The 15,685-nt window shown below is 40.2% G+C and overlaps 1 pseudogene; it reads left to right on the forward strand.

The window, feature by feature from the left end:
- Positions 1-12,051: 12,051 nt before the first annotated feature.
- On the forward strand, positions 12,052-15,685 carry LOC147906373 (uncharacterized; annotated as a pseudogene).

Raw genomic sequence — 15,685 nt, forward strand, 5'->3', positions numbered from 1 at the left:
GTGACTTGTCATGACTCATGTGATACACTAATATGATTCATGAATCATGATTCATGATCCATGATTCATCATTTATGTATCTTTTCCAATTCTGAAATATGATCATGTCACGGTTCACCATTGCCTCTTGAATGTACAATGATGTGTGATTCATTTTCAGAATTAGTAAATTGTAATATGTTTTAACTTTCAAGGATCGAATTTCAAGTTCTAACTTCTAAGTTCTCAAGAGTCTGGACTCAGTGACATATCCAATGTCTATGGCAATGCACTATGTTTCATGAGTTTTTTTCAAGTATTGGAGCTCTGGTGGTAATAATCTAGAATGTTTTGATTTTTTTGAAAAAATATATATATTTAAATACCCTATTATGGAAAAAACGTTTTTATAGACGTTTTGGGTTTGTCCCGAAACGTTTCCGAAACTCCGAGGAGCTGATTTCCGGTGTACTGTATGTACCGAACTTGTGCAAGAATCTTTTGTCTGTCAGTCAGATGGACAAGCACAATATGTCGGTCTTAACGGAAAAGTCACAGTCACATCCGAGGCAAATGGAAAGGTGGTGGCTCAAGGAGTCGAGAAGCATGGGCCTGGACCAAGTGTTTCCTATATATTTATTTTGTAGGAGTGCAATTGTAAAATTCTTGACCTTGTCTCCATGTATTGTGGTTTAAAGCTATTTTGGTCTTCTGTATTTGTGTTTCTGACTTCAATTGTGCACTGACGTTGTTGATCAATAGGAGGAACTAGTCTCGTAGGGAAGCTCTCTCTCTCTCTCTCTCTCTCTCTTTCCTCTCCCCCGTGCCTGGCCACCTGCCCATGCAAATCCACGCCTTTTTACTGATTTTACTATTCTAATTTTTGAACGTCACGACTTAGGTAACTTTGATTATTTTCAGGTATGATGGATTAATGCAGCTAATTATTTAAGATGTTGAATGTGTTTAGCTGAAGAAAATATGTTCAGCTCTGGTGTTGCATGATCTATAGTGGCATTAAACAAGCAGAAAACATGCCTTGACAGTTTTAATGAGATCTTGCCCTGTGTCTTTCAATTTAACTTCTGAAAGCATGGGATGTTTTACTGACAGGTTTAGTAGCTGCAAATTATAGTGTTTTTTTGCTTTAAATGAATGGGATTGGCATTTTCAATACCTTGAAGAAAGGGAGTTCCTAGTGAAGAGGTGATTATTTTAGAGTAGCTAAGCCCTTAGGGTTTGTAGATGTTACTCTTGTTGTACTTGTAGAGGCCAATTGAATGCATTGTAAAAGTTTTCAAACTTTCATGGGTACACATTGACAATGCATGACTCGGTATGACACGATATATTATGTTTGTGGTCAAAACAATGCAACAAGAGAGTGTCTTATGGTTGTCGAAAAGTATCCAAAAAAGGTTTCCAGAGAAACGAGGACTATTTATGAAAGCTTTTATATTTGAGAAAGCTAAAGAGGTACTTGCCTTCTTGATTCTTTGCATGTCTTCAAGATTGTCATCCAATCTATTTCGAGGCACCCAAAATGAATGAATGGTGAACGGGGGTGACTTATAATAGTCAAATGGGGCCGACATATAAAAGTTGAACAAAATTGGACATCTATGTAAAAAAACAAAGAGGGTGCATAAGATCAAAAAGAAATAAGCCACCAATTTGCTCAACGAAAGGCCTTCCAAGAAGAATGTCTCTCTTTCTTATGAGAGAGAGAGAGAGAGAGAGAGAGAGAGAGAGCCAGTGAATGACAAATACATAAGCGCGCTTTCATTCACTCACACCAATTGCGTATATAGGAAATTAACAAAATTAAAAAAGAAAAAAATAGAAAGCAAGTTTCCTTGTACCATTGGCATTTGGCCATCAATTATACTTCCAAAAGAATGGATTCCCACCTCATACATTTCTAGTGACAAGGGCGGGACTCTTTGGGTGTAGCAAATAATAGGGTGTAGAGGCATCTTAGGGTTTTAGTGGTTGTAGAAGAGAGCTTATATCTTATGGCGGACAACTTTGAGGGAGCAAACAAGAGTTTTTTACAAGAGAGCTTATGTCTTTTTGTGGACAACTTTGAGGGAGCAAGCAAGACAAGGAAAAAGTATTTGATGAGATTAAAGAAGAGGCTTCAAATGAGGTACCTATGTGAAACAGAAGCTAGGGAAGTCCTTTAGTAATCCGAGCAATGGCTAGAGTCACTAATTTCACCAAATCTCTTGTGGCGATCAGACCAATGCCATGTCACCACTTGTCTTGTGTGGCTTCTCGAATGCATGGTGCTCATTTCATCTGAACTCATTGTTGCTTCCAACACTTTGAATGGTTTTACACTATTTGAAGGAACAAGAGGTGTTTTATTCGAAAGGAGTCGTTTTGCAAGGTCATTGTAGAAGAAGATCTTCAAAATGCAAGGTCAGCCTTTAAGCAAGCATGCCTAAACCTAGTCACAGCCTTATCAAATATCAAAGCTAAGAAGCATTTCAAATTCCAATAATCTAGTGGAACTTTGGATGCCCATCTACAATACTTCAAGATACTTCAAGCATGATTAGTTCTTGTAGTTGTGGATAGTGGAATGGTGAGATACAAGCTTCAATTCAAAGCAAGTAGGAAGTAGAATAGGCAAGAACTCACAAAATAAAAACCTATTATCACCATAAGTTGAAGGAGAGAATGGTAGTCTAGAAGGAATGAACATAGTGGTCATATAACTTATGTCCTTTGATGATTGGATGACCAAATGAATGAAAAAGTTCCAAAGCATGCTCTTAATATGATCACTCTACCAAGAACATACCAAGAGCAAGACATATGAAGATGGACTTGGAACCTTGGAATGTAAATCCAATTTCACAAAGCCTAGTGGAAGTGAAGTATGCTACGCCCAAATAAAATTTATGAGTCTTTCTTATTAGTCCTTATGTTCTTGTTCACTATTCTACCAATGCAAGGCCCTAAAATGTCCTCCTTTAGATTTGTGTTGATTGCTTGCATTGCAAAAACATGTTAAGGCCTAATGAGTCCATGAGGTCAAAAGTATGTTTTGCTAGTTAATTGCTCTTGTTGCAACACATTACTCTAGGAATGTTCCAAGTTAGTTCCTTATCACAATGCATTCCATGTGGCATCTATGATACCAAAAGCAAAAGACACCTATATGTCACATGTGGGTTAAATGTCCTAAGCATCTAACCAAACAAAGGACCGAATGAAACAAAACCTAAATTAGATGCACGTCTAGCTACCTTGTCATATTTTCACCTCATTTTGAAAGGTTCTAGCTAACTATTTTGAATCCAAATCAAACTTCTCATGCATAATTGCAAAGAAAATAGAGATCACAAAAGTAAATTTTGTATTCATGGCCAAATTCATGGAAATAGAAGAACCAATATCACACAAGAAATTCAAAAATGGCAAGAAGGTAGGGATGAGGAGTATAGTTCCCTCTCATTTCACGGTCAACTCTTATTGCTTCTACCGATGACTTGGGATCAAATGGCACTTTGTTCTACAACGCTCAATGTGTATTGCTTTCTACCCATGACATCAAATGGCCCATACCCATGACTTGGCCCTTTGTTCTACAACACTGATTGTGTATTGGGTGTTGTGCTCTACCATTTTTCATGCAGCCCTCTTGACTTTGAGCATAGTGTGCTACAAAGTGCCTTTAATGAGCACATTGGCTTGCATAGTCTATGGGCCTATGATGTTGTGGTGTGTAAAACATCATATTAGTATTATTGTCACACATTCAATTGCCATGATATTGTGCTTTGAAATGGCCCCTTTCGGTAATTGTTAATGTGCCATGACACATCTTCTCCATGTTGTGATTGAGCCTTGGATCTTGCATACAATGATGTGATATTGTCCTTATTGATTATTCTTTTCAGTTTCTTTACCAGCTTGTGCATTACACTCTACTAGACACCTTTACGTATTGCCAACACCTGCTTGTCTCTTTATTATAAACTAGTACTCAAACCATTATGTATGTACTTTCAATTATTACAAGAGGGTAGGTTGAGGAAAGACCTTTCATAGGCAACACAATTTGTCACCCTCACACATAACAAGAAAATTGAACGCTGAACTAAATATAGGGGCAACGAAATGACTTTTAAAGGGAATTCTTCTCAAGCTAAACAAAAAGTAATATTAGAACTTAGGATTATAGCCATGAACTTGGTGCTTGGATATCACAAGTTAAAAATTTACCTTTTAAATCATGAAGAGACTAAATTAGCTAGTCATAATATAAAAGCTAAGCACCAATTAGCTAGTTAGATCTTTCGTTAAATAAACTTGAAAATGGAATGTAGCACATGGGGCCCAGGTTTCCTACAATGTGTCTTAATTAAAAACATATCCATAATAGTTCATCACACTATTCTTTTGGGGCATGAAATGTCTAGGACTAGTTCAGTAGTGCTTCATGTCTACAATAAAGTTAACATCTAGTAGAGATACCTAGTACTAAAGATGACCTTTTCCATAATACGTGAGATTACTATCTACTCAATGTATGTTAGATGTGCAAATGAACTAAATTAATGGGCTATTGTACTACTAGCATATATTCCATTTAAGCTATGGTGCCTTCCTAACCCATTCATAACCCATGAGCTCCATATTATAGATTAGATTGTACCCCTTTGTTAATAATTGTAAAAAATAATAATACCATGTCACAGCCAACAAAAAATTATTATGACATAATTTATTTGGATATTTTTCTTGTTCCTTTCTTTTGAAAACTTGGATCTTTTGCTTGCTCCTTAACTTGCTTCCATAAATTCAATAACAACTCCATGTCATACTCATAAGAGAACAATATATGAATTGGAACAAGATGGAGAGTGGGACAAAAATGTGCAATCTCTCAAGTATATATGTCTTTTTTACTTTTCTTAATAGGGAGATTAGGACTCAAACATGAGAAATTAAATTATCAATATCAAGGAGGATAATGACTAGGATCGAACTCTTCCAAACATACATGTATGAGTTTAGTCATCAAGAATCTATGGGGGGTAAGTTAGTCAATATTTTCATTTCTAGATATTAATTGATGGGTATAGTAGATAACTTATGGATATAAAGTACAAGATTTGAAAAAATGATATTCAAAAAATTAGCTCTTCTAAACATACCTTGTGTGATAGTGTTGATCCATGGATATAATTTTAAAACCCCATGTGTGACTTCCTCAATGAATGGGTGTTTTGTAGGCTACTTTTCAATCAGTCACGCTCTATGATTGATAAGCTTTGTATGCTTGTTGCAGTTTTAAGTTCATATAGGGTAGTGTAACCTGCAATGTTGAGATTGACATAGTAGCTCCATAAGCTAAAGGGAACAAGAGAGTATGAATGATCATGGACACTTCCTTATGGTTTATACATGTAGAAAAAGAGAGAGCTTGCTAATATAATATTTAACATGTGGAAGAGTGCAGTAAGCCGTTTACTTCTTTCTATGGAGGAAGTGTTTACAAGGGCTATACAACTTCTAATAAATCACCTTGACATTAATAGTATCTTTATCAAAGGTAGCTCCCATAACTTGTGAATCGGTGCAATTAAATTTGTCACTTCCATTGGGGTAACCATTGTTTTGCTTTCACACATTCTGAATGCCTTTAGAATCTCTCCACCAACACACTTCTGCTATGAGAGGAAGATTTGATCTAGCTCTTGCCAAACCTCAATCCCCAAATAGGAATCCATAAGGTCGAGGTCTCTCATCTCAAAATCTCTACTCAGCATTTGCTTCATCTACAAGATCTTATTTTTGTGGCTTCCTATAATGATGAGGTCATTCACATTAAGGGAAATCATCATAGACTTTCCTTGCTAATAAAAAACATACAAGTTTGCATATGAAGGATCTTGGTAAATCTGTTATTCAAGAAATAAGTGTCAATCCATTTGGTACCATGCACATGGTGCCTATTTTAGGCTATAAATCACCTTCTTGAGTTTGTAGACTTTGCCTTGTAAGGTCATCATAGACTTTCCTTGCTAATAAAAAACATACAAGTTTGCATATGAAGGGTCTTCGTAAATCGACTACTCAAGAAATAAGTGTCAATCCAATTGGCACCATGTGCATGGTGCCTATTTTAGGCTATAAATCCACTTCTTGAGTTTGTAGACTTTGCCTTCTACGCCTAGGACCACAAAACTTGGTGGATGGTCCTTGTAAACCACCTCCTTGAGATTTCCATGTAGAAAACTAGACTTTACATCCATCTATAATAATGACCACTCTTCTTGCATGGCTAAGGCCAAGATAGTGTGGATTGTACTCAACTTGGATGTCGGGAATATGTATCCTGATCTCATCCTGATAGACAAATCCCTCAACTAATGTAAAATCTTTCACCATCAGCTGAGCATTGTACTTATACAATGATTCATAGACATGTACTTGGCTTTGTAGACGCACTTGGCTCTTATGACCTTGCAATTTTGTGGACCATCCACAAGGTCCCAAGTGTTGTTCTTCATAATGGAAACATACTCCAAATGCATATCGTCCATCTAATGCACGTGGCCTTGTAGTTTTGCAAGACTTGTGGGCTCATTCACATTTCTGATCTCAGTCATAATTGCATAGTTGACTAGGTGTGCTTGTGCCCTTGCTACTCCTTTAGACTCTTTGAATGTCAATGCTCGAGATGGTGCATCCTCAATGAACAGAGGTTACTTTCCATCCAAAAGCTACTTTACCCGGGATATACCCCCTCAAGGAATGGCTTCTACCTTTGTGATTTTGTAGGCCCCTCTTTGTCTTTTTGTTAGTTATCTTCATTGATCCTTCCAAGCACTGTGGGTCATGTAGATCTACTAATGGTGGTTGTGCTAGTATGACTAGGTTGTCTAGAGAAGACATCTTCTCTTCCACTCGATGAGTATGCTCTTCGAACACCACATCTTGGCTCAACAATACCTTCCTAATCGCAGGATTGTAGAGGTCATAAGCCTTTGCCTCCTCCCTATATCCTAGGAAGATATGGGATGCTCAACAGTGAGTTGTTTTTATCCTTGTCCATATCATGTAAGGTGTTCCTTGATTACCCACTTCAATCAATGTATAACATCTTCACCACCTATGAAATGGGATAAGGAATATAACCTCTGAAAGATACATCCGTAACTTCCAATTTCTCCTCCTAAACTAGTAGCCATGTGAGATAATAAGAGAGAATAGTCTTCCATTTAGGACCTATCACATATCTATTTTGTCTTGTTAAGCCACCAAACATTGCCACGTGTTGACTATGGGGAGCGTTGGGTGGGGGGGTCCCACTCCCACTCCCCGTCCAATACCCATGCTACTCTCTCCCACCCCAAAAGAAGTCCTATATGGATGAGAGAGAGAGGGTTCCTCCACTATTATATACAAGGCCTACAAATCCCCCACATTGCTTATGGGATTAATAGGCCATAATGCCATGTATTGAACAGTGCCTCAAGGGGCGAAATAACCCATTTGTCAATTAACCATTTGAGACACACAAGGGGGTTGGCCTACCCCGTGGGCTAGCACCTTGAAATGTGTGCTGACCAAACCAAAGGCCATCCCAAAAACCAAGGGGGACATGACAAGCCACACGGGGTAGGACAAACCAAAGTCGTCCCAAAGTGTATACAAATACATATCACCTTCAGAAGCAACTAGCCAGTTGCTGTTGATACATGTGATCCACTGCCAACCGCACTTAATTGTATCACAAATCACAACACTTAGTAGTAGTCAAAATTTAATCAGAGCCAACTACTGCCACATGCCGAATACGTGATAGACAACTGCTAGATAGTCTACACAGTCTGCTAGTGATGCCAGCTTTGATAACTTGTTAATCCACCAGACATTGCCACGTGTTGACTGCAGGGAGCACTTGGTGCAGGGGTCCCACTCCCCGTCCCCCCATAGACATGCTACTCTCTCTCTCCCTCAAAAAGTCTTGGGAGGGATGAGAGAGAGAGGGATCCTCCACTCTTATATTCAAGGCCTACAAATCCCCCACATTGCTTATGGGATTAGTAGGCCACAATGCCACAAGTTGAACAGTGCATCAAGGGGCCAAATAACCCATTTTCTAGTATGATCATTTGGGCCACACAAGGGGACACCCAAGGGGGTTAGCCCATATCCAACATTGTCTTCTACATGGCGCGTCACTAGGTTGACCACTTGAGCAGTCATGCTAAATTTAGCAAAATGTCCCACATTGGGTTGTAGAGCAATATCTTTCCCATATTTTAAGTATGAACTCAACTATATTCTAGCAATAAACCTGAGAGTTATGGCTACTGCAAGTGAAGATTTTAGCTGCCTACAAGGAGCTAGGACAAGCTAAAAAGTAGCTACCAACATGGAGTTTCTGTCCTCTACACGTTTATTTATTTACATGACTGATTAAACAAGAGATTAGCACATTATTTTCTTATAATCATGAGATAAACAAAGCTCTTTCATTGTTATGATGATAACATTTAATTATTTGCTTTACGTAATGACTTCTTTTATACATTTAATATTATTTTCTTTTGCTTACTTTCCACAACTCCTAGGCAAAGATTCCCCTAATACTCTCATGGGAATACCACTCTCTAGATCCTCATATGACGAAACTCTTTATGGATGTCCTCTTTAAAAGACAACCATGAAGAACCACACATCAACCCATCCCACAATATGTACATTTTTCACCCTTGCTAGCAACATTACTACAACTAAGATAGTTCACTATGTAGCTACAATAGTGAAATACTTATCACCTCTTACCACAATTACCACAAAACATAGTGGCAAGGAAGAATGTGAGAAGTAAGACAACAAGCTCGTCCATCTTTGAAGGTGTAGGCTAGACCATCTTTGTCAATCAAAACACACGATCATACTTTAACGTAGATGGCAATTTTTGAAATCCTCTCTCTCTCTCTCTCTATATATATATATATATATGTATGTATGTATGTATGTATGTATGTATGTATGTATGTATGTATGTATGGACGTACGTACATCTTAGTATGTGTGTTTCAAAACAAACATTATCCATCTTAGACTTATCATTCAAGACAGTACGTGACAAGAAAATCTTTACATAAATACCAAATGATATTGAAGGAGCTTCACTCACCTGCATCCATCCACAACAAGGACAAGTTAGAACAAGGACCCTTATTAGTGGGACTACAGGCTTCAAAGTGTAGCTCCACTTGTTATTGATATCACAATATCATAAGATATATTTCATAGTCAATTAATCAACCTTGGATGGTGGTGCCTCATGCCGCATTACAATATTTGAGTCACAGGTATCCATATGCTCGATGTGTATGGTGCAACTTTTTCACACTTTCTGAAATACAAGTTTACAAGTTAACGCAAGTGAGGGGTCAAATGAAACTTCACATCACAATCTGTTTGTTATCCTCCTTCAAATAATGGTAGATAGATAGTAAAATAAAACACTATCCTATGACCATCATACTATACACAATACTAGGCACAACTTCCTACGTGGAAGTCATAGTAGCTTTTCCTCAAAAGTCGCCTTTGTCTCCCTACTAAGAAGGTGGTTTCCTCCTTCTCTCTCTCTCTCTCTCTCTATCTATCTATCTATCTATCTATATATATATATATATAAGGCAATATGTAAAAGACTTGCCCATGTCTATACCATTTCAAACACTACACACATATGTTTTATAATTGCTCGTGGAAACGTGTTGTAATGATAACAGAAATGAGTGCTTCAATACCGGTTATCGTATTAGGTCTTACCACTAAGTATTTGTGTCACAGCTTGTATTTATGGTTTTCTGACTATGTTGTACATATCATCTGGTTGTTGAGTCAACATGTAGCAATTTGATGGTACCTTGCTCATACCCGTGTTCTTAGCTCTGTGTATTAAGATTATGGCAGCCTGTGGTATCAACTCATGTAAGTATCCTGGCCTCAAAGCTTGTTGTGGATATGGTGGCCGAACCTACGATCAAGAGTACGTAGAATATATATGCATGCATATACATAAATTTTGTGTGATTTAGGACATTGTTCCCTGCATGGAGAGAGTTTAACTTACTTGCTGGTCCAATGTAAGCTATGCAAACTTGGACTGTGTCTGTGATAGCGCTTATTAAGAGCGGGTCTTGTCGTATATGTTAGTAGCCATGGGCTTCACTCTGCATATCATACACAGCAGCCATATTCCCTTTTGGAAACATACAAATGCGCCCAAGTCTCTATTCGATCCACCATAGGTATTAGCCATGTACAATTTCGTAAACAATCAAATTGCACGTAAGGAGTAACATGCTATCATACCGTGACTTTTGAGCTCTAGATTGCGTACATGTTTTGTCTTCCAGTTGTTTTGCTTCCCCAACGGCTCTCCTATTGTCTCAACTTCTCGTAATTGAATCCTCCTTGTCTTTTAATTGTTCGGCTATTAAGCTTGGGAGGCAATATATCTCCTACGTCAGAACTAGAGGTTCACTATGCTCGTACGAGCTTAGGAGTCTTGTGGAAGCCTTCACCAGTACTAGTAGCTCTTAGTATGCCATCTTACGAGCTTTGTAGCCTGTCTCCTCCATGACTCATATTAGATAGATGATCGCTGCACGTAGCCAGTGGTTGGGACGTGAGAATAAGATGTAAGCATTGATAATGGCGCACTTGTCTTGTGAAAGTGAGGCGACTGATGAGTAGCTACGGTGTAATGGGAGCCTTTTATAGCTAGAGTAGAAGCTCAGCCGACTCAGGCGATTTATATTCCTTGATCTTCCATATCCTCATGAGCATTTCCACGTAAATCATGCATTTTTGGACTTTGCACTTTAACTTAGCTCTCTTTTACAAAAAAGAACATAGTCGATGTCTTTTATTATCATCACAAGATTCTTTCATAGATATGGATATAAGTTATAGTATACGTAGTCTTATACTATCACCAAGAGGCTCCAATTACTATTTCATAGAAATGAATCCGTATGTGAGTACGGCCAGTTGTGATGTTCGAACATGTATCACGAGCTGTGTTTCTTGTTTCAAAGAATTTCAAGGATTATCAGTTGTTCAACATTAAATTAATGTCATGGCCAAGCCTTGAGTGCTAGTCCAATGTTGTGATACTTAGTGGGTTCGTCTTCCATGCTTTTCCTTTCCTCATGAGCATTTCCATGTAAATCACGCATTTTTTTGGACTTTCCAATTGATAAAAACCTTATATTGACATTTAACCCACCTGATCTCTCTTTACAAGAAAGACCCAAGTCCATTTTTTATACCATAAGATTCCTTCATGGATATAAGTTATAGTATATATGTCTTTTTACTCCAGGAGGCTCTAATTATCATTTCACATTACTAAATTTGAATGTGAGTACCGTTAGTTGTGATATTCAGACAAGTATCACGAGCCGTAAATCTTGTTTCAAAGCGTTTCAAGGATTATCAACTGTTCAATACTAAATTAATGTCATGGTAAAACCTTGAGCACTTGCTAGTCCAATATAATGATGTTGAAAAAATCATATGTGTGTGTGTGTGCATGTGTGTGTGTGTTCGCACGCATGCGTGTGTGTGTGTGTGTGGCTCTCTCTCCTCCCCCCCCCTCTCTCTCTCTCTACAAATGGTTCAATGCAGAATGTCAAGCAATACATAAGAGAAGTTTCATGCGGACTACACATGTACATAGATGCCAGCAAACTATCAAAGGTTATATACCATCACATCAGCTTTGCACATCAATTCCCCCCTCCTAGAGTTGATTTCTCTTTCTAGATACCGATGCCGTTATGTTCAAAACTTTTGCTTTTCATTTATACTTGTCGTGGGTGTTGATGTGGCTCCACCCTCAACTCAGTGTATCGGTTTCTTTCTAGTCTCACTCCTGCACAAGTGGCACATAGGAAGGAATGCATGCCAAAGGTGCTTGAAGCCCTGGAATAGGGCAAGTGGGCCGTGTACAGAGATGGGAGAGTTATCATCACAGAGAGGAGATCCACATGATGGTATGCGGCCTCGGAGACTTTAAGGTTCAATATATGGAACTATAATGGTTCTCTAAGGCTAGATGCAGGCTATTTTGAGGATTCCTTTAGGCATGTGGATATCGCTATTTACACAGAGACACACCAGTGCAAGGGGAGGAAACTTCCAGATGTCAGAGGTTTTAGATGGGAATCAGTATGCCGACCACAGCCACGGATGGTAGGAGGGACTAGAGGCTTTGGGGGAGTAGCAGTATTGTACAGAGAGGATTTGCGAGACATAGTACATGTCGTTCATAGAGATGCCAGAAGCCAGATACATGTGGATCCAAGTGGACAGAGAGGACCCCAGGGATTTATATGTAGCTGCATGCTACTTTCCACTTGCCTACTCGAGGTATGCACCTGAGGGTGAGTCGCTGTACTTGCCATTATATGAGGACATTATGAGATATGCGAGCATGGGGGAGATATTGCTAGTGGGGGACTTTAATGCCCATACACACTTGAGGCAGACATCAATATATGACTCGAGTGATGCCATCTATAGAGAGATCAACGCAGAGGAGGTTGGTTTGCATAGGTCGGCACAGGACTTGGGAGAGGTGACAGAATATGGTACACATTTCTTAGCATTAGGGAGTGCCCATGGATTGATTATCTTCAATGGTCTGTCTTATTGGCCGGGTTCAGATGCTCTTACATGCTGGAACCCGAAAGGAGGTGCTAGTACAGTTGATTATTTGATGGGGTTGCCATCTCTAATTCCACAGATCCGTGATTTCAGTGTATCTAGCAGACCCATTGGAGTGGCTGCAGACCATGCTATATTGAGGTTTATTGTGTCAAGAGGATGCTGGAGGGGGGCAGTCAGGCCTTCGTTTCAGAGACAACCTAGATACCAATTCATGGAGGAGAGTGCTATAGTGTATGGAGATGCAGTGTGGGACAAAATTATGGTGCTAAACCCTCATGGTCCCCTGGAGGAGATCACCCATGGTTTGACAGAGGTATTACATGTGTCAGCACACTATGCATTCCCAAAGACAACAATATCATCCACCCCTCCTTGCAGCACTGCCCCACAAAATAGTTGGTATGACGATGAGTGTCATATGATGCGCAGACAATTACAACAGAAGGTTGCTACAAACACTCGGACACATAAGCAAGCCAAGGCCATCTTCTCACGCCTAATACGGAAGAAGAAACAGGCCTACTTAGCTAGATTGGAGGCAGAGATCTACCAATTATTCTTGGGACAGAACATCAAGAAGGCATGGAGGATGTTTCAGGAGAGACAGCCTGGTACACCGATTGTAGCACCAGAAGCTTGGGCTGACCATGTGCAGTCATTATATGATATACCAAGACAGCCACCAATTCCGTACCCACAGGATACGAGGCCTACATATTGCTCTTTCTTCAAATTGCATATGGTCAATGATGTCATTGATAGATTGGGACATGGAAAGGCTTTGGATCATGATGGATTAGTGGGAGAGCACTTCATGTACGCACGGGACATTATGGCACCGCTTCTTATGCATGTGTTTAATAAAACAGTTTGTGAAGGATTCCCCCCTAGTTGGACAGAGCATACCATTGTACCGCTCTTTAAGAGTGGAGATATGATGATGCCCAACAATTATAGGACTATCATGATTGGCCACTGCCTGGCCAAGATATATGGATCCATCTTGGAAAAGGAGTTGAGCAAATGGGCAGCAATGCATGGACACAGAGCGGTAGGACAGGCAGGTTTCAGGCGAGGTTATACCACTTTGGATCACATCCTGACTCTCCGAGCACTCATAGAGGAAGGCAAACATCATCATAAAAGGATATATTGTTGCTTTGTAGACTTCTGCAAAGCCTTTGACACAATCCCACAGACCAGGCTGATGCAAAGACAGGATATTGGAGTACCACATGAGATGCAGTGGGGGATATATGCCTTGTATGAGACGGTGATGGGCCAAGTTAGAGCACCTAGAGGGCTGTCAGATGTAGTTATGAGTACTATTGGCATGAAGCAGGGGTGCCCTCTCTCTCCCACACTATTTGGCATATACATTGATGAGCTCTCAGAGTATCAACAGGATAGGAGGACCCAGAGTGAGCCTAACAGGAGTGTTGATACCCATACTACTCTATGCAAATGATGTAGTTTTGATTGTAGATTCTCCGGAAGGATTACAAAGACATTTAGATGCACTACGGGCTTTTTGTGAGGACAGGGATCTAACAGTAAACCTTGGGAAAACCAAGGTGATGGTATTTAATACTACACAGGCTTGGGTGACGCACTCAGCACAATAGTTCACTTTCAAAGGTGAGACAGTAGAGCAAGTACGATCTTATGTGTGCCTCGGGGTGACCTTTTCTAGTCCACAATTTTCACTGCGAGCCACGATTGATGCCAGATTGGATAGAGGCTATGCAGCTTTGGGGGCACTAGAGAGACAGTGTGCACATGTACAGTTCCAAGAGCCACGCACAAAATTATGGTTGTTTGAGACATTGGTGGTGCCCACACTATTTTATGGTGCAGCTATATGGGGCCCCAGTGTAGGGGGTGCAACTAAGTGGAGGAGATTGGAAAGGCCATTAGTGACATTGATTGCCCGCATGATCCGGAGCAAGTCATCTGTACCACATCCGATTATATGAGCTGAATTAGCAGCTGCTCCACTAGTGATCGACGCTCTATTCCAGGCAGTAACTTGCATACATAGATTGTGGGATCTACCTGGCTCCAGATATGCATGGTTGGCTATGATATCATCCAGGCAGCTAGCAGAGGAGGGTCGAACATGGTGCTGGTATGCTCAACTACAGAGATGAATTGCAGAGCATGAGTTGACAATGGATGCACTCCCACCCTTTCAATACAGTTTGGATTTTGTCCCAAGTTAGACTTGTCTCGCCATGACCGAAACAAGATCATTAGAGCTGATATTGTCAAGTTGGAGACTGAGAGAACCTGGACTAGACCACATGAGCCCTTAGGGAAGAAGATGGCACACTACTAGAGCCATTTTCTTCATTTATCTTTAGATGAACTTATAGCCAAGCCAGCATACATGGACACACACCTATCTCACGGGCTACATAGTATTATTGGCCAAATTCGAACCTCATCACATCAGTTGAGAATAGAGATAGGGAGATACACCCACACAGCCCCTCAGGATCGGATATGTCAATTATGCCAGTAGGAGGAGGAGACAGAGGAGCATTACGTATGTAGATGCACGGTATATTATGAAATCCGAGGAAGATACCACTGTCTATTCAGAAAGGGATTTGGCCCACTCCGTAGGGTGATGGAGTACGAAGAGAAAAAATGCTTGGGTTTGTTTTTATCAAAGCTCAAGCGACATAGAGAGACTTTGTTGGGAGATAGACAGCCGAGACCAGCCCCACCCAGGCAAAGTACACTCAGAGACTTCTTCACTGCCAGCACCTCAGCTAGTTTTATGCCCTCCCCGCCATCAGAAACCCCTGGCGCCACCACCATCTTATCACACACAGGCAGATTGCCACACTCTAGTGGTGTGATTTTGGACCGAGCCATCGCCATATCCAGGTCACAGAGGCCTAGGCCCCCCAGACCCCGTGCCTGGCACCCATATCTTCATCGGATCCATGCCATCATTGCCAAACACTAG

The sequence above is a fragment of the Dipteris shenzhenensis genome, chromosome 1 (assembly GCF_047967505.1).
Source record: "Dipteris shenzhenensis isolate YYH24624 ecotype China chromosome 1, Dip_SZ_1.0, whole genome shotgun sequence".
In the NCBI taxonomy this organism is placed as follows: Eukaryota; Viridiplantae; Streptophyta; class Polypodiopsida; order Gleicheniales; family Dipteridaceae; genus Dipteris; species Dipteris shenzhenensis.